Source organism: Tupaia chinensis, unplaced genomic scaffold (genome assembly GCF_000334495.1).
Source record: "Tupaia chinensis unplaced genomic scaffold, TupChi_1.0 Scaffold000373_2, whole genome shotgun sequence".
NCBI lineage: Eukaryota > Metazoa > Chordata > Mammalia > Scandentia > Tupaiidae > Tupaia > Tupaia belangeri.
In genome coordinates this window covers 16,510-36,649 of record NW_006159871.1, presented here as the reverse complement: position 1 = coordinate 36,649, position 20,140 = coordinate 16,510, and the positions used below count along the sequence as shown (strand labels likewise).

General features: G+C 36.4%; 1 pseudogene; it reads left to right on the top strand.

Moving 5' to 3' along the window:
• Positions 1-9,879: 9,879 nt before the first annotated feature.
• LOC102501844 (RNA transcription, translation and transport factor protein-like) lies at positions 9,880-10,784 on the top strand (annotated as a pseudogene).
• The last annotated feature ends 9,356 nt before the right edge of the window (positions 10,785-20,140 follow it).

Sequence of the window (20,140 nt, the reverse complement as noted above, 5' to 3'; positions counted from 1 at the left end):
ACACATGGGATCTGGGTTCAACTGAGTCAACCTAAAGGCCAGGCATGCTGGCATGCACCCCAATCCCAGGGACTTGGGTGGATGAAGCAGGAGGATCACAATAATGATTCCTTGTCCTTGAAAAAAATAAAATAAAGAGTACCATGCCTTACATCTGTGGCCTTAGGTCCTGGTCCTCTCCTTCTCACAAAATGTCATTTCTCTTTCTCATTGGGACACAACTACTAGCTTGCATCTCTCAGGGGATATCACTGCCTTTTAGTTAGGGTAAATACTATACTAGCTTCCCTCTTCCTTCAATGACATCTCTTCAATTAGACTCAAGGTTGGTAGGTCATGGCTCATTTTAATTCTCAGATGTGTTTGTAGCTGGACTTCCTTAGTTTTTTTCTTCCCCGCCAGAGCATGCTTGTGTGGGGTGGGGATGAGAAAGGCCCCTTTCTCAGATGTGTTTGTAGCTGGACTTCCTTATTTTTTTTCTTCCCTGCCAGAGCATGCTTGTGTGGGGAGGGGATGAGAAAGGCCCCTCATGGAGAATGGTCATACCACAATCCCTTCTCCATTTCTACCTCCTTCCAGATTTTGGGACATATTTACACATGACTGGCGTGTTTCTCAAGCTGCCAAATCTAGGACTGGGCAATCAACCTTGTGCCTTCTAGCCACCTTAACAACCGTGGCATGGGCTGATTCAGAAACCCTCCCAATTGTGTAAAACATATAATTACTTTTTATTCTGATAAATAAAAATGTGATTGCCATTGCTAAGCAAAATAAAATGTTCACTTTTTCTCAACTTAATTTGTCTCTGGGGAGTATCATTAAAACCAGCCTGGTTTAACATATTTAAAAATTAATTTCACATGCCTAGACAAAGCTGTTGGTGCATGGCTTTTTATACTCAGACCTAAGTATTTCCAGCATATTATAGGATAATGTACTACACATGGGGTAGCCATATTAGGAACAATGATACCTCATTTCAGATTCGGAGAGGAAAGTTAATTTTCTGAAGCCCTAGATGCCTGACCAACCAAAATTCTCTGTCAATAGAAACTAGAAGAAATAACCCAGTTCTGTGCAACCAATGAATGAGACGAGATTAAGGTGTCATATTGACATAATAAGCAGGTCATAAATCAACAATGGAATTTGGCAGTTGAAGGAAGGATGAAGGAAGGGAGGAGAGAAGAAATGAGGAAAGGAAAGAGAAAGGAGCTACTATTAGGAGACATGGCTAATTGTGTAAAATTAATAATCTTTAGTCAATCTTCAAATTGGACTTTTAGACTTGTCCTCGGACAATGATATGATGTCTATTTCTGAGTTAAACAATAATGAAAATGACAGCCAACATTTTAAAAGCATTTACAAGTTTCCAGACACTGTGAAAAGGATGTCGTATTCCTGTTCCATTTAGCATTCATGAAATTTTGTGAGGTAGGAATTATATTTATTATTATTTTACATGCTAGAACTCCAAGTTAGTGAGATTATGTAACTTTTCCAAGAGATGTAAGCATGACCATGAGATGTAAGCAGAATTTAAACCTAGGACATCCCACTCTGCAGGGTATACTGTCTTATAATACAGAGGTTTAGGGATGCCTGTAAAGAGTCTTTTTCTCTTAGGATCACATGGTGGTTTTATTTAATTCAATAAGCATCTTTTTGTAACTATTTATCTAGAATAACTGAGAGGGTCTCAATATAGCAAAGCAGTCTCCAATGTGCTTTGTGATTAACTATGAAAATTTCTTACCCAAGCATAGCATGAAAAATAATCTTTTCAAGTGAAAGTTGGCAACTTTAACAAGGATAGAGAGCAGCCAACACACAGATAAGGGTAATATGATCTTCTGAACTTCACAAATAAATTGTCAATTAAACAAACAAAAGACTCTGTGGGAACCATGCAATGCCTGTTTTTACTCTTATAGGAAACAATTTTAGAATACTCTAACATCTAATACTGCTACGATTTCATTTAAGGTATTACTTTTCAACTCTCTGTCTCCAGATTTAGGATATAACCTAAAAGGAAGAAAAAGTTCTATCTCATGCACTAAGTTTATTTTATTTATTTTTTATATATTATTTTTTATCCATTTGTTCATCAATTGATTCATTTATTGGGTCATCAGAAAAGTCATGACATAGGGCCAGCAGGTGACATGGTGGTTAAGTGGACTCCCACATGGCCAACTGTGGTTCAAGTCCTGGACCTGGCAGCTTGCTTTCTCACTCCCCCCACCCCCTCTCTCTCTCTATCTATCTATCTTTTCTCTCTCACTTTGTCCCTTTCTGGTCAAATTAAAATAAATAAATAAATAAATAGTTGAATAAAATGATTCTTTAACAATAATTTCAAAAGAAGAAAAGTCATGACATGTTTTTATATTTTTCTACACAAAAATACATGGTGACTTTTCTGACAACCCAATTATTTTTTTTCTTTCATTTCATGGATTTTTTTTTTTAAGAAGAATATTCTGGCCCAGCCCTGTGGTACAAGTGGTAACATATTGCTCTGCAGTTCTCAAAGCCACATGGTCAACTGCATGTTCAGATCCTGAGTTGCCCTGAAACTAGACATGAATATTCAAGATCTTCAAAATCTGGAGTGCTGGGGGAAGGAGATGACAGGCTGATGAGACCCTGTTTAGGATGCTATTTTTTTTTTCTCTTTCTCTCTTATGAAAGAAGTAAAATAAACAAACAAAACCTTGCTCTGTGGGATTCATGACATTAAAATAGACAAAGAAACACAAACAACAAAAAAATTGCTCCCAGGACCTGATCTCTGGATTCAGATCAGGATTTTGTGGCTTTTTCTGTTGTTAATTTATGGTCTTTTGCTATTCGACATCAAGAGAAATAAAGTCTATGCCCATTCTCAGAAAATTATTTCCATGGTGACTCTATTAAGTGCAAACAATAATTCAATACATGGAATTAGAGTTAGCAATGACATTTTTTCCTACCTTTATTCTTAAAGACTTCCTATTTGTTGGCCAGGAAAGAAATAGGCAAAGAAATGTAGATAGTGATGAAAGCAGGGAGGTCACATCTGATTCCTCTGGGATATTTTTCAAGAACATTTTATCCTTTTACAAAAATGTTGCTCTTGTCTCATTGCCAAGGTCAGTGATAGCTTGGATAATCCTCTAGGTATGAATTAACTGTTTAAATGTGACCTGGCAAGCAACATATTCATCCTGCACTCTTTAATATTTGCAACATTTATCGCTCATGATAAGTTAATATACATTTTGTCACACTTACCCTTTTTTTCCTAGTTATTCTTTCTTGCTCTAGAAAGAGACATAGCTACATTTCCTCCATAGAACTCAAATAGTATAAATGTACTTTATACATGGTTCCGAAAAGGATATTTCCATGTCTCTTGTCCAAAACTTAAGTGAAGGAGTGGGTGGATTTGAAATCATTTTCCAGCAAAGAGGAAAACAATAGCATTTTTTATAAGTATATGCAAATGAAGTTAAGAATAACCATAGACATAAACAATGCAACAATCCTTTGAAGAAAAAAAGAACCATAAAAGTGCAAATCATTTATGTCAACACTAAGAGCAAGCAGACACACATCGTGCGTAGCGACTGGCTCTGCAGAAAAGGGTTTTCATATGAGTTTTGGGAAGTCTCTGAAACCACAGTTTCCTATGTTCTCTTCAACTAAGCAGATTTATTGAATGAATCATCCCTTCAACACCACACACTCACCATCTGATTTCTGTAGAGGCAAGACTAGACGCTGATATCAGGATAATAATTACTGATATTGACTGCCATAAATGCAAGGGTCATTCCACTACTTAAACTGTATAATCCTAAAGCAAACTTTCCTAGAGTGAAGAATAAATGATGTAACCTGTGAGTGGTGTGTCAATGATGATATTTTCTCTTCTAGCAGCTCTGATATTTATTGACTATTATGGGAGAACATTATATCTCACCAATCTCACCAGCACATTATAGTTCTTCCTAATCTCCCTATTACACTATTACAATAATTAGGCAACCTTATTATTATGGAATCTTTTAACAGTTTGCAGTCATGAAATCTCAGAAAAAAACATAGATGATGTATAACTGAATAATATTAGATAGTGAAGGTGTGCACATGTGGTGAGTTTGAGTGTGTGGTTGTGCAAAAGGGGAATTTTCAGGACCAAGATGAGGACATTTTTTGCATTCATGTTAGAGCTTAGGTTGTATGTGAGGTCAAATGTCTTTCCTTTCTGATTATAGCTACCATAATGCTGGGATTATTTCCTCCTGTGTTTATTTGAGAAAATTACTTTCTGCAGATGACTTTTTTCATCCAAGATGAAAGTAGACAGAGGCAGAGCTGATAAATAAAGCCCCTGCCCCAGCCTACAATATGGGAGCAGGTGCTGTCATAGATTTTAAGACCACCACCCCAGTACTGCAGTCTCAGAGTTAGAAGGTAGAGAGAGCCTATCTAGCTTGTGTTGACTTTGGATACCACCTAAAATTCTACCTTCCCAGCTTAGTCCCCAGCCACACTAAGTACAGAGCAGCTTGAGTATACAGGAACCAAACAGCTAATGACAGTGGGGTTATAGAGGAATTTTCTCCCATATTCTTCCAGGAGAAAAAGGAGAGAAACTCCTCCCTGAAAATCTGAACCCAAAATTCCCACTGTGGAGACCACACTGCCACCCATGGTAGAGGAGAGAAACTGGCTCATAATTAATTCACACCACAGGAAAGTATACGACCACATAGATACAGATACTGACTCCAAAGATGTAGCAAGAAGCCATCACCAGATGATTAAAAACCATAGCAGAGTCTCAAGAAATATGAGAAGAGCAGGAAATACCTCCCCTGCAAAGGAACACAATAACTTCTCACCAACAATGGATAAAAGATAAGAGATCATAGAACTGTCGCATAAAGAATTCAGAATATTTATCATAAATAAACTTAATGAGATGCAAGAGAAAACAGACAACCGATTGAAGATGAGAAAGTCTTTCTATGACTTGAAGGAGGAACTCCATAAAGAGAGACACCCTGAAAAAGAATCAGACAGAACTTCTGAAGATAAAGAAATAATGCAGGAAATCAAAATATACCTAAAAATTATTAAAAGTAGATTACCACACAGAAAAAAATAATCTTTTACCTTAAAGATAAAACTTCTGAATTAGTCCAAACAACTGAGAAGAATGGAAAAATAACTATTGATATTAAACATGAGGATAAAATACAGGAAATCCTAGACACTGTTAAACAGTCAAATATTTGCGGACGATGAGTAAAGCCATAAATAAAATCCTTTTCACGATATATTAGCTGAAAACTTTCCAAATTTAGAGAGGCATATGGACATCCAAATACAGGAAATGCAAAGAACATCAGATAGAGGTAACATAAAATCCTCTCCAAGGTACATCATAGCCAAGCTGGTAAAAATCAAAGACAAAGATACTATTATAAAAATGGCAAGGGAGAAACATCACATTGTTTACAATGGTTACCACATTAGATTAACATCATACATCTTGACTAAAACAATGCAGACAATGAAAGCATGGGAAAACACATTTAAAACTCAAAGAAAACCAATTTCAGTCAATATTGTACCTGGCAAGATTATCCTTCACATGAGATGGAGAAATAAAATAATTCCCAGATAAACAGTAGTTGAAAGACTTCACCAAAACTAGACTAGCTCTTCAGGAAATATTTAAGGGACTAATAAAACACCTAGAAAATTAAAGAAGAGAAATAGAAGAGAACACAAAACAACGAGGAAAAACAAGAAAAGAGTACAGACTATGACAGAGATAAGTCCACACATATCAATAATAACATTGACTGTTACCAACTAAAAGACAGACACAGATTGGTTCAATAGAAAAATTTTTAAAAACTTAGAAACTATATGCTGCTTACAGGAAATGCACTTCATTGACAAAGATATGCATAGACTGAAAAAGTCATTTCATGCAGACAGAAATGAAAAAAGATAGGAATCATGATACTGATATCAGACAAAATAGACAAGATAAAAAGCACAAAAATAGAAAGAAAAGGATACTATATAGTTCTAAAGGATTAACTCAACAAGAAAAATGTTAGATTAATCTGAAAATTATAGACATGACAACTATAAAATACACTTTTCTCATCTCCACAGGGAACATTCTCTAAGACTGATCACATCACAGTGTACAAAACAAGCCTCTACAAATTTAAAAGTATAGAAACTACAGACAGCATTTTCTCTGACCACAATGGAATTAAACTTGAAATCAACCACAGAAAGAGCCCAGGAAAACACATGGAAAATAAGCAGCCGACTCCTGAATGACTGCCAAATTTCTGAAGAAGTTAAGTCTGCAATAAAAAGTTATTAAAACCAAAAATAATTGACACAATTCTCCATAACCTTTGGGACACAGTAAAAGCGTTACAAGAGGGAAGTTCATATCCATTAGAAAAAAATAGAAAGGTGACAAATAAGTAAATTGATGTTGCACTTCAAGCCAACAATGGATAAAAGATAAGAGATCATAGAACTGTCGCATAAAGAATTCAGAATATTTATCATAAATAAACTTAATGAGATGCAAGAGAAAACAGACAACCGATTGAAGATGAGAAAGTCTTTCTATGACTTGAAGGAGGAACTCCATAAAGAGAGACACCCTGAAAAAGAATCAGACAGAACTTCTGAAGATAAAGAAATAATGCAGGAAATCAAAATATACCTAAAAATTATTAAAAGTAGATTACCACACAGAAAAAAATAATCTTTTACCTTAAAGATAAAACTTCTGAATTAGTCCAAACAACTGAGAAGAATGGAAAAATAACTATTGATATTAAACATGAGGATAAAATACAGGAAATCCTAGACACTGTTAAACAGTCAAATATTTGCGGACGATGAGTAAAGCCATAAATAAAATCCTTTTCACGATATATTAGCTGAAAACTTTCCAAATTTAGAGAGGCATATGGACATCCAAATACAGGAAATGCAAAGAACATCAGATAGAGGTAACATAAAATCCTCTCCAAGGTACATCATAGCCAAGCTGGTAAAAATCAAAGACAAAGATACTATTATAAAAATGGCAAGGGAGAAACATCACATTGTTTACAATGGACATTAGATTAGATTAACATCATACATCTTGACTAAAACAATGCAGACAATGAAAGCATGGGAAAACACATTTAAAACTCAAAGAAAACCAATTTCAGTCAATATTGTACCTGGCAAGATTATCCTTCACATGAGATGGAGAAATAAAATAATTCCCGGATAAACAGTAGTTGAAAGACTTCACCAAAACTAGACTAGCTCTTCAGGAAATATTTAAGGGACTAATAAAACACCTAGAAAATTAAAGAAGAGAAATAGAAGAGAACACAAAACAACGAGGAAAAACAAGAAAAGAGTACAGACTATGACAGAGATAAGTCCACACATATCAATAATAACATTGACTGTTACCAACTAAAAGACAGACACAGATTGGTTCAATAGAAAAATTTTTAAAAACTTAGAAACTATATGCTGCTTACAGGAAATGCACTTCATTGACAAAGATATGCATAGACTGAAAAAGTCATTTCATGCAGACAGAAATGAAAAAAGATAGGAATCATGATACTGATATCAGACAAAATAGACAAGATAAAAAGCACAAAAATAGAAAGAAAAGGATACTATATAGTTCTAAAGGATTAACTCAACAAGAAAAATGTTAGATTAATCTGAAAATTATAGACATGACAACTATAAAATACACTTTTCTCATCTCCACAGGGAACATTCTCTAAGACTGATCACATCACAGTGTACAAAACAAGCCTCTACAAATTTAAAAGTATAGAAACTACAGACAGCATTTTCTCTGACCACAATGGAATTAAACTTGAAATCAACCACAGAAAGAGCCCAGGAAAACACATGGAAAATAAGCAGCCGACTCCTGAATGACTGCCAAATTTCTGAAGAAGTTAAGTCTGCAATAAAAAGTTATTAAAACCAAAAATAATTGACACAATTCTCCATAACCTTTGGGACACAGTAAAAGCGTTACAAGAGGGAAGTTCATATCCATTAGAAAAAAATAGAAAGGTGACAAATAAGTAAATTGATGTTGCACTTCAAGGAACTGGAAAAACAACAATGAACAAAGATAACAGGAGAAAAAATAGTAAAAATTAAGAGCCCAAATAAATGAAATAAATAATACAAGAACTATACAATAGCACCAGTGAAACAAAAAGCTGTTTTTTCTTTGTTTTTTGTTTTGTTCTGTTTTTTTTTTGAAAGGATGTGCAAAGTTTGCAAACCACTAGCTAGACTAATCAAGAAAAACAGAGAAAAGAACAAGATAAGTAAGATAAAAAATAAAGTTGGTAATATTGTGACAATAAATTAGATTTTAAAAATTGTGAGAGGCTACTATGAGTGACTGTATGTCAACAAACTAGAAAATCTTGATGACAGAGACAAATTTATGGACACATACTGGTTACCTAGGTTAAATAAGGATGAAATAGAAAACCTACATAGACCAGTAACAGGTGATGAAATAGAATCAGTAATAAATAGTCTCCTAACAAAGAAAAGCCCAGGTCCAGATGGTTTCACTTTCAAATTCTATAAAGAAAAGCTAACCTCAATTCTCCTCAAACTAGAGATCAAAAAAATAAAAACCACTCCCAAACTCACTCTATGAAGATTCCATCACATTGATACCAAACTAAACAAGGACATAAAAAACAAAACAAACAAACAAAAAAGAAAACTACAGACCAATATCCCTGATGACACCAATGCAAAAATTCTCAATAAGATACTAACAAACCAAATCCAACCACACATTAAGATTATATGCCACAACTAGGCAGGCTTTATCTCAGGATTTAAGGATAATTCAACATATGCAAAACAATAAATGTAATATATCACATTAACAAGAAGATAGAAAAATAGATGATTACACCTACAGATTAAAATGAAAACATTTGATAAAATCTATTCTTTCATGATCAAGATTTTCGACAAAATAGAAGAACGGACATTCTTCAACACACTAAAAGCCATACATGACAGACCCATTGCTAACAACATACTGAATACAGAAAAGCTTAAAGTTTTCTCACTAAAGAGTGGAACAGAATAAGCCTGCTCCCTTTTCTCATACCTTTACAACATAGTTCTTAAAGTCCTGGCCAATACAATAATACAAGAGAGCAAAATAAAAGGCACTCAGATAGGAAAAGAAGAAGCTAACATGTCTATATTTGCAGATGATATAATTATATACAAAGAAAATTCAAAGGGATCTACAAGGAAAAAAAACTGCTAGAAGTGATAAATGAATTCAGGAAAGTAGTAGTATACAAAACTTATATAAAAAATTCAATAGCATGTGTACACCAACAATTAATAGACTAAGATAGAACTGAAGAAATCAACTACATATGCAGTAGCCAAAAAACAAATAAGATACCTAGGAATAAACCTAACCAAAGAGGTGAAAGACTTCTACAAGGAAAACTATGAAAAACTAAAGTAAGAATGTATGATTTTTAAAAAAGGAAAAACATCCCAAATTAATTTTCATATTAAATGTGAATCCAATCAAATTGCCAGTGACGTTCTTCCCAGAAAAAAAAAAAAACACATATTTGTCTGAAATAATGAAAGACCAACTATCATGAAGGCAATAATGTGCAGGAAGAATAAAGTAGGAGGTATCTCACTTCCTGATGTTAAAATATATTTCAAAGTGGTAATAATAAAAATAGCATGGTACTCCAGCAGAGGCCCAGGTGACTTGAGCGAGAAGTGGGGGCCATGTTCTGACACAAGCTTATGGCTCTTGACTACCACAACCTTGCTGGCTTCGACTATAAAATGAAACCGAACTTAGAAACTTTATGGTTTGGCTTGAAGACCAGAAAATCTGACACTACAAGATTGAAGACAGGGGTAATTTAAGAAACGTCCACAGCAGTGACTGAAGACGGGGAATTTAAGAAACATCCACAGTGGTGAATGGCCCAAATTTTTTAAAAAGTATCTCAAAAATGATACCTGACCTTGCAAGATTCAGGATCTACAAGAAGCTATTGACTGGCTTCTCAGTTTAGCTGTTAGATTTGAATATGGAGATAATTCTAAAAAGTACAAGGATCTAGCACATGATAATGTAAAAAATTCTGATAATGCCATTAAAAATGCTGAGCCATTGATCAATTTTCATGAGAATAATCCTGACTTCAAGGCAGGAGTAATGTCTTTGGCTAACCTTCAGTTTTAGGGATGTGAATAATCCTGACTTCAAGGCTGGTGTAATGGCTTTGGCTAACCTTCTTCAGATTCAGCATCATGATGATTACCTGGTAATGTTTAAAGCAATTCGAATTTTGATTCAGGAATGCCTGACACAGGATGCAGTTGCTAAAGCAAATTAAACAAAAGAGGGCTTGCCTGTTGCTTTAGACAAACATATTCTTGGTTCTGATACAGGAGATGCAGTTCTTAATGAAGCTGCTCAAATTCTGCAATTATTGCACATAGAAGAGCTGAGAGAACAACAGACCAAAATTAATGAAGCCATAGTAGCTGTTCAGGCAATTATTGCTGATCCAAAGACTGACCACTTACTGGGGAAAGTACAGTTCGCAACCATGTACACTTCCAGCATGTGTTTGGAAATCAAATGTCATATTTTTGAGGGCGAAATCCCTCTAAATTGACTATGTTCTAGAGATCTACCACCATTGATTTTTCTTTAATAAAGTTTACAAAAGTGAAAAATAAAAAATACCATGGTACTGGCACAAATATAGGCACACAGACCAATGGAATAGACACTTAGACCAATAGAGAATCCAGATATAAACCCCAAATCATGATCTTTGACAAGAGGTACGAGACAATGCAGTAGAGAAAAGAAAGTCTTTTCAGCAAATAGTGTCAGAAGAACTGTATATCCACCTGCAGAAAAATGAAACTGGACCCCTATCTCTCACCATTAACAAGAATCAACTCAAAATGGGTCAAAGAAGGTCAGCAGAGGGCATAATGGTTAAGGAGTTGGATTCTGATATAGTTAGCTGTGTGGTTCAAGTCCTGGACCCAGCAGCTTAAAAATCACACCAGGCATATATGCATGTATACTCAAAATTTCAAGAGGAGACTGGAGGTCTCTCTCTGGTAAGTGCATGCACTCTATACCAAAGACTTAAAACGAAAGCATAAATGTAGTACTACTCAGCCATAAGAAACAATGAGACCTTATTGCTGGATTCAAAGTGGGTGAATATAGAAGACAAATTAGCCAGACATTGAAAGATACACACTGTATATCCCCACTCAATATGTACTGAGTGTCTGGGTTCTATAGTAGAAATTGAAAGATCCAAAGATATAATAGTAGAGAGACTAAGTGCAGATACCAGAGACTGTAAGGGAAGGGAGCAGGTGGTAAAAGGTGGGAGGAAGGGGCAAAGGGAAGAAATGTTTAACACAAAAGAATGTAAGGTTCTCTGTTGAAAAAATAAAACCATGTATAATTTTTGCTTTAGGAAAATAAAAGTTAAGGGACCAGAAGATGGTGCAAAGTTTATATCACATAGTCAACTGTGTTTCAAGTTCCAGACCCAAAGGCTTTAAACTCACGCTGAGTGCATGTGTGTGCATGCCCAAAGTCCTGAGAAGGGACTGGAGGGAAAGGGATTATGATGTGGCCATCCTCACTGGTGAGTGATTTCTCACTTTCTCTCTCTCTGTCTTTCTCTGTCTCTCTGGCAAGCACAAGCGCCCTATAGCAAAAAAACTCTGAAACAAATAAATAAATAACAATTAAGAAAAAACTGGGTGGGGCCAAAAGGTGACATAATAGTTAAGGTGTTGGACTCCCACATGGCTGGCCATGGTTTGGGTCCTAGACCTGAAGACTTGAAACTCACACCAGGTGCAGGTGCTGGCATGTCCAAAATCTCGAAAGGAGAATGGAGAAGGGATTCCAGTATGGTCATCCCCTCAGGGATTGATTTCTCATTTTCTCATTTTCAGTCTCTCTGGTGAGCACACATGCCCTGTAATGAACAAATAAAAAAGAAAAGGAAAAGAAAAGAAAAGAAAAGAAAAGAAAAGAAAAGAGAAAATGAATACGCAATTAAATTGAATAGACAATTCTTCAAGGAAGACATATGAATAGCCAAAAGTCATATTAAAAAAATTGTTCAGTCATTTGTTATAAGGGAAATGAAAATTAAAACCACAATAAGATACCATTTAACCTCAGTTAGAATGGTGAGGATTGGGACCAGCAGATGGTGTAACAATTATGTCGCTGGACTCCCACGTAGTCGACCGCGGTTCGCGCCCCGGACCCGGTGGCTTAAAACTCACGCCGGGCGCGTGTGCGTGCATGCCCAAGATCCCGAGAGGAGCATGGAGGAGAAGGGATTGCGGCGTGACCATCCCCCCTGGGGGGGGATTTCTCGCTTTCTGTCTCTATGTCTCTCTCTGTCTGTCTGGCGAGCGCACGCCCCCTACAGTGAAAATCTCTCCAAAAAAAAAAAAAGAATGGGGGAACCAGCAGTTAGCGTAATGGCTATGTCGCTGGACTCCCACGTAGTCGACCGCGGTTCGCGCCCCGGACCCGGTGGCTTAAAACTCACGCCGGGCGCGTGTGCGTGCATGCCCAAGATCCCGAGAGGAGCATGGAGGAGAAGGGATTGCGGCGTGACCATCCCCCCTGGGGGGGGATTTCTCGCTTTCTGTCTCTATGTCTCTCTCTGTCTGTCTGGCGAGCGCACGCCCCCTACAGTGAAAATCTCTCCAAAAAAAAAAAAAGAATGGTGAGGATAAAAAAAAAAAATGAATGACATGTGTTGGTATGGCTATGGTGAAAAGGGAGCCTGATTACACTGTTGGTGGAAATGTAAATTAGTACAACCACTGTGGAAAATAATATCATTCCTCAAACACCTACAAATAATACTACCATATGACCCAGTAATCTCATTCCTTTATATTTGTCCAAAGGATAGAGAAACACTCAGTCGGAAAACACTTGCACATTCATGTTTATTGTAGGATTTTTCACAATTGCTAAGATATGTAATTAATCAAAGTGTCCAAGAATTAATGATTAGGTTGAAAAACTGTGCCACATATATACTATGGAATACAACTCAGCCATAAGAAATGATGAGACCTTGTCATTTGATTCAAAGTGGATAAATGTAGAAGAGACTTAACTTTAAGTGAAGTGAGGTAGGCTTTGAAAGACACACACTGTATATCCTTACTCAGTATGGAGCAAATGTCTGTACACTATGGCAGAAATCAGAAATTATAAGATCTGAAGATATGATCGTAGAGAGATTAAGTGTAGATACTAGACATTGTAAGGGAAGGGAAGGGAGAGTAGAGGGTGGGTAGGAGGAACAAAGGGAAGAAACATTAGACAGACAAAAGTATATAAAGTTCTCTGTTGAAAATCATGTCTGTAATTTTTGCTTTATGTAAATAAATGTAGAAATTGAATAAATATGGGACAAGCAGATGGCATAACAATTACATTGCTGGACTTCCATATGGTATGGTTGTCAGTAGTTCAAGTCCTGGCCCAGCCACCTAAAACATGCTGGGAGCATGTACATGTGTGCCCCAAATCCTGAGGGAAGAACGGAGGAGAAGAGACTGCAGTGTGACCATCTCCCAAGGGGGTGATTTCTCACTTTCTGTCTCTCTGGTGAGTGCACACACCCAGTAGCAAAACAATCTCTCTAAATAATAATAATACTTAATTAAATAATTAATTAAAAGGGTCAGATGGTGTACAGCACTAAATCAACTGGACCCACATGGGAAGGTCCTTGTTTTGTGACCCAGAGCATCCGTGTACACTCCAGGCACACAAGTGCCAGTGATCTGGGCTAACTGAAGCTGGAGAGGGATGGTAGTGTTAAGATCTTGTTATGGGGGCTCCCACCCTTCTCCTTCTGTCTCTCTCACGTGCACACACACTCAAGATCATGGAAGAAATAAACAAATAAGCTCCAAAATAAGAAACAAATGACCTTCTCCAAACCTCCATTGTACACTATCCAAGTATGTTCATGGCTTTTTACATTGTTCTAGATATTTTTCCTGGAAAAGAGGGTGCAGGAGAGTGAGTAAAATGACTATATACCTCCTGGCACAGACAGTGTATCATTGGCAAGCTTGGAAGCAAAAAAACTCTTCGGCTGCTCTCTCTCATTTTCCCTGCAGCTGGGAATGTATCCATGCCTGATTCCAGTGTAATCCCAGAAGGGAAGATCACCTGTCCACAAATGGTACAGCATTTCCCAGACCGAGAAAGGAAAAAGAGAGCCCAACATTGTGTATATTTAGCAATATCTGTGTTTATAGATATTAATTACATACAATATAAGGCAATTCCCTAATATTCTCTGTGAAGCATTAATTACCCAAACACAGAGATCATCTGTGATTCCAATAAATGAAAACTCATATACTTAATACAGTCTGCACATTATATTATAAAATAGATCGTCATTAAATGAAACAAAGTTTACATCAAGGAGATTAGATACGTTATCTCTTAGTAAACTATGTTTCAAGAAGAAAGATTCATCAATATGCTAACATTTTCAAGTCAATATCCACAGTTAAAGTATTTCCAGAGACATTTGTTTTTTGGTACTAAATAGTTCTATTTTATCTTCACACTATACTGAACAATTCTTGTGTTCTTGGACAAATCCAATTATACAAAACAGAGACTGTTTATAGCTCTATTCATAGAATACTTTCTTCTATGAAGATAAAAACCAGGCCTGGGTTAAGGCTATTGTTTTTAGATAATTTTGCCATCTAAATAATCTTTATTTTTTTCAAGGTTTTTGCCATAGAGTGTGTGCACTCACTGGAGAAAGACAGAAACGGTGGGAGGGAGAATGAGAAATCAGTCTCAAGGGTGGATGGCCAGGCCACAATCCCTTCTTCTCTATTCTCTTCTTGGGCTTTTAGGCACACATGCATATGCACCTGGCATGATTTTCAAGCTGCCAGATCTGGGACTCTAACCACAGTCAACCATGTGGGAGTCCAGTGCCTTAACCACTGAAGCACCTCCTGGCTTCTAAATAATGTTCTTATGGCAAAGACCTCTACTACAGAGGCCTCCAAATGTAAGTGGCTGCAGGAAAATTATACTTTCTTTAATCTCTACTGGCATAAATATTTGAGGTTCTAAAACTATACCTTTTGTTTTGATCATAAGGAGTCATTGTACAAATATTTAATAAAGGGTTGGTTGATTATTATTGAGTGCATTATGTAACAACTTCTTTGGGATTTGTACATTATCCACAAACCCTAACCCCGATGTATATTGCTGACTATGTGCTACGCACTGTGCTCAGAATTACAGGATGAACATTCTGGGTAAGGAGTCATTTCTATCATCACAGACTGCTTAAGGATCTAGGGAATAGATACAAATATCAAAATACTGCATTAGAGGCCCACAGGTTAAGTGGTTAAGGTGTTGAACTTCTACACAGCCAATCACGGTTCTAGTCCTAACCCAGAGGCTTGAAACTCATGCCAGATGTATGTGTGTCCACTCCCATTTTGAGCATGGGCGCATAAATCCCAGTAGGAAAAGGGAGAAGAAGAAATTGTGGCATGGCCATTCCCCCTGGGGGGAGGGGATATGATTTCTCACTTTCTATCTCTTTGATGAGCACACATGCCCTATAGAAAAAAAAAGAAAAAAAAAAAAAAACCTTTAAAAATTACATTAAATGTATGCCTGCACTCTATAGTCACTGATAATTCAAATACATCGGGGATTGTTTGGACAACCAGAGAGGCAAATGAGCTATGTGCTTGAAGACAGACTTGTTCGAGGCTGAGTCACCTCCGGAGATTAAATGCCCATGCAGTGAATAAGAACAGCTTTATTCATAAAATCATCTTGCTTTATGATCTGTATAACAGTGTGCTGCACATTAATACCAAAGTGTAACTTTTTCAGATCACCACAGTAATTTTTTAGAATGATGTGTAATTGGGCCTTTACTAACATTTCCAGATGCATTTATAGCCAAACTTTCACTATCAAGAGGTATGACAGAAAGAAGGCACTTGGCCTTGTCCAACTTCAAGATAAGCAAGGATAATCCGCTCATGTACTGGAAACAGGATGGGGCCAGATGCTAGTCCACTAAAAGAATGCTCACCAGCCATAGTGAACCCAGTCATTTTATGGTTTGTTTCTAGTTATACTAACCTGTTGAGTCTTAGTGGGTATGTCTCTGTTGTTATTTCTTCAAAATCTTATCTTTGGTATTTCTTTACTTATATATCGGGTTATTTTTGATGGTGTAATGGTCATTATAACCAACAAAGTATTTCTATATTTCTAAGACACTTTGAGGCCTAATGGAACTGCAGCATTTTTTTAAGAGAAATTTTTTATTAGCATCTGCCAAGCCCATTGGGGCACTACCAATATCTGAATAAAAATGAAAGCTTGAGGTCCCTATACTATCCAGATGATACACACTATGGCTACTACTCTGCACAAGGGCTGATTAATTTCTAATTCAGAGCCAACCCTGGATATAACCTTTGGCTTCTAGTTTAAATTGGAGGAGGATGTAGACTGATTCTCCACATTAAATATTCCCTAGAATTTGTTTTATTCTTCCTGAAAGGCTACACATACCAGATTTCAGCTTGGAAGCTATTTCTTTTGATGTGTAAATAATAGCTTTGTGTAGTAGGTATATCTCTCTGTAATATTGTCTCTTTGGATTTGGGACCTATAATTCTTCACTTTTTTATTTTAGTCTTTTACAAAATGTTAACATATATTTGATTTATAAAATTCGTCTTCAATGAGAGGGTTAGTTTAAATGATCTCCTTGCTGTGAAGCAAGAGCCTGTGGATGAGGGTTTTTAAATTCCGAGCCCCATTGACATCTTTGTTGAGGGCACAGCACTGTCCATTGTAGACATTTAGCAATATCCCTGGCTTCTACCAACTACATAGCAGTATCATCCCCATTTGCCAGTCATGTCATAAAAATGTCTCCAGACAATCCTAAATTCCCCTGGGGAACAAAATTGTCCTTAGTTGAAAACAATTGCCACAGAATATTAGTCATTTAGAAAAATTATGAACCTCTTTGTAGTGTCTTATGAATTAAGAAAAATTACATGTTCATTTGCTTCAAATTTCAGCTTTGCAATACTGAGGAAGAGAGCCTTTAAAACAATATGATGGAGTGGGAAAAACATTAACTTTAGAGCCAGCCAGAATTGAATTCTAAACCTACCTTTAGAATTGAATTCTAAATTGCCTACCTTGACAGACTACTAATTGCATGGCCTCAGGCGGGTTACTTAACCTCTTCACTTTGACTTTCTACTTTTGTAAATTATGATTCCTCAAAGGGTTGTTTGTGAGTCATTTTCTTCTCATTTGGTTCAATTATTCACTCAGACCACGTAGAGAAGGGACTGCTAACTTCTTTTTTCTTTTTCAGATACTTTCTCATGTTTAGACTCTTTCATTGAAGGCTTTGTTGCAAAGTTGAAAAAAATCCATTGAACTAAACACATTAATCCACAAAAATATTATATTTAACTTGGATTTCAGACAGTATTCAAGGTAAGAGTGAGTTTCAAATTCACTCTAAAAGTACTTTATGGGCTGGGAAAAAAAGTCAGAAAAAATTTACACAAAGCTAAAAATAATGCTTCAAAATTTGTATGTCTTCTTGGCATTTGCTTTCACATTATTGTGTACAGATTGAAAAGGTAGAAAATAGAAACATTTTTGCTGTAAGACAGTAACAAACTTAGAATTTTTTATTTTATAATTTTAGTTTTTGATATCAACTTGAATCAGAAAAGTTAATATCTTTTTATACTTCTGAAAGACTGTTTATTAAGCACTAAATGCCACATACCCTGGTAAGTGTGTATTTGGCTTTGTTTGTTTAAGAGGTTTTTGCTTTAGGGCACATGTGCTCTCTGGAGAGACAGAGACAGAGACAGAGATAGTGAGAGGTAGCTCACGTTCCCCCCATGGGGCTCACCATGCTTCAATCCCTTCTCCTCTATCTCCCCACACCACCACCACCACTACCCCCTGAGATTTTAGGCACATACATATGTGCCTGGTGTGGTTTTCAAGCCGTCAGGTCCAGGACTCGAACTGCAGTTAGCTATGTGGGAGTGGCTGGGAAAAAAAGTCAGAAAAAATTTACACAAAGCTAAAAATAATGCTTCAAAATTTGTATGTCTTCTTGGCATTTGCTTTCACATTATTGTGTACAGATTGAAAAGGTAGAAAATAGAAACATTTTTGCTGTAAGACAGTAACAAACTTAGAATTTTTTATTTTATAATTTTAGTTTTTGATATCAACTTGAATCAGAAAAGTTAATATCTTTTTATACTTCTGAAAGACTGTTTATTAAGCACTAAATGCCACATACCCTGGTAAGTGTGTATTTGGCTTTGTTTGTTTAAGAGGTTTTTGCTTTAGGGCACATGTGCTCTCTGGAGAGACAGAGACAGAGACAGAGATAGTGAGAGGTAGCTCACGTTCCCCCCATGGGGCTCACCATGCTTCAATCCCTTCTCCTCTATCTCCCCACACCACCACCACCACTACCCCCTGAGATTTTAGGCACATACATATGTGCCTGGTGTGGTTTTCAAGCCGTCAGGTCCAGGACTCGAACTGCAGTTAGCTATGTGGGAGTCCAGAGGTGTAACCACTACACCATCTACTGGCCCAGTGTTTTGTTTTCTAATGTTATCCCATTTTATTTTTACCAGGAATAGCTGAAATAAGTACTATTCCCATTTTACAGATGTAGAAATCTCAAGTACATTCACTCACCTAAAAGTCGATCATCTCAGCTCTGATTAAATATGACATCACACTACCATTCATAATCAAGTGCAAAGGGAAAGTATTCAGGAGATACCAATGGATACATGACTTTTCGGAACATGAACTTTATCAAATAGAATAGTAAGGAAACTTGAGGACAGACAGGTTCACAGCATGAAAAATCGAAGAAAGAAAGAAGTAATGGAAATACATGGAGATGGTGTTCAGAGACAAGGGTTTGTAGACTGCTCATAACACGTACAAGTTTAAAGGAAACATCTTTGTTTTTAATTCGATTGACACTCCTACAACATCTATTAAGTTTTTGTGTTTAAATACAAGATTATAAATGATACCCTTCTGCCCACCAAGAGTTTACTTATGGGAAATGAAACTCCCTTTGACACAGAGACAAACTTCTTAATCATGGATAGTTCTGGTGGCTAGACATTTATAGAACCAGAAAATTATATTTTAAAGTTCCCGTGGAGTGCAGGAGTGCTCAATGGGCATTTTGTCTCAGTAAGAAGCATAGATCTTGGCCCATAGATCTTGGATAGAAAAGACCTTTGAGACTCTCAGGTGGATTTTCCTGCCAGGGCAGAAGAAGTAATGAATGCTATTACACAGAGACTCTAAAGACCATACTTCAGCAATGACTGCTTAGCAATAGCTAACACTTCAGATTGTATCTGTCAAGTGAAGATTAAGTAGATCCTAAGCCATTTCAGAGCCTGGCTCCCATTTAACCGTAAGATCTCTCTCTTTCTCAGTTTACAGCAGACAATTTCTCCCAAGAATGGGAATAGAAGCAGTAATAGGCAGGAAAAATTATAAGCACTTATCTAGTTAGTACAATTTTTCCTCCCAAATTGTTACATTTCTCTGAATGGTATGGATTTGCATATACAGGTACTATTTATAACTTGCTATTAGATGTAATTTAACCTTGGCTCAGAGAATTTCCGATAGTAGCTTATTTATAGATAAAGAATAAATATAGGACTTTTTCAAGAGAATTCAGAAATGAATTTTAATGTAATTATCTCCCTAGTTTTATTTGCAAACAATTCTACCAATTGTAAATATTTCGTGATTGATACAAAGTCATTGTCTGGGTTGAATAAGATCTATTTGGTGTGCCAATTTGCCACCTCTGAAGGCAAACAGATT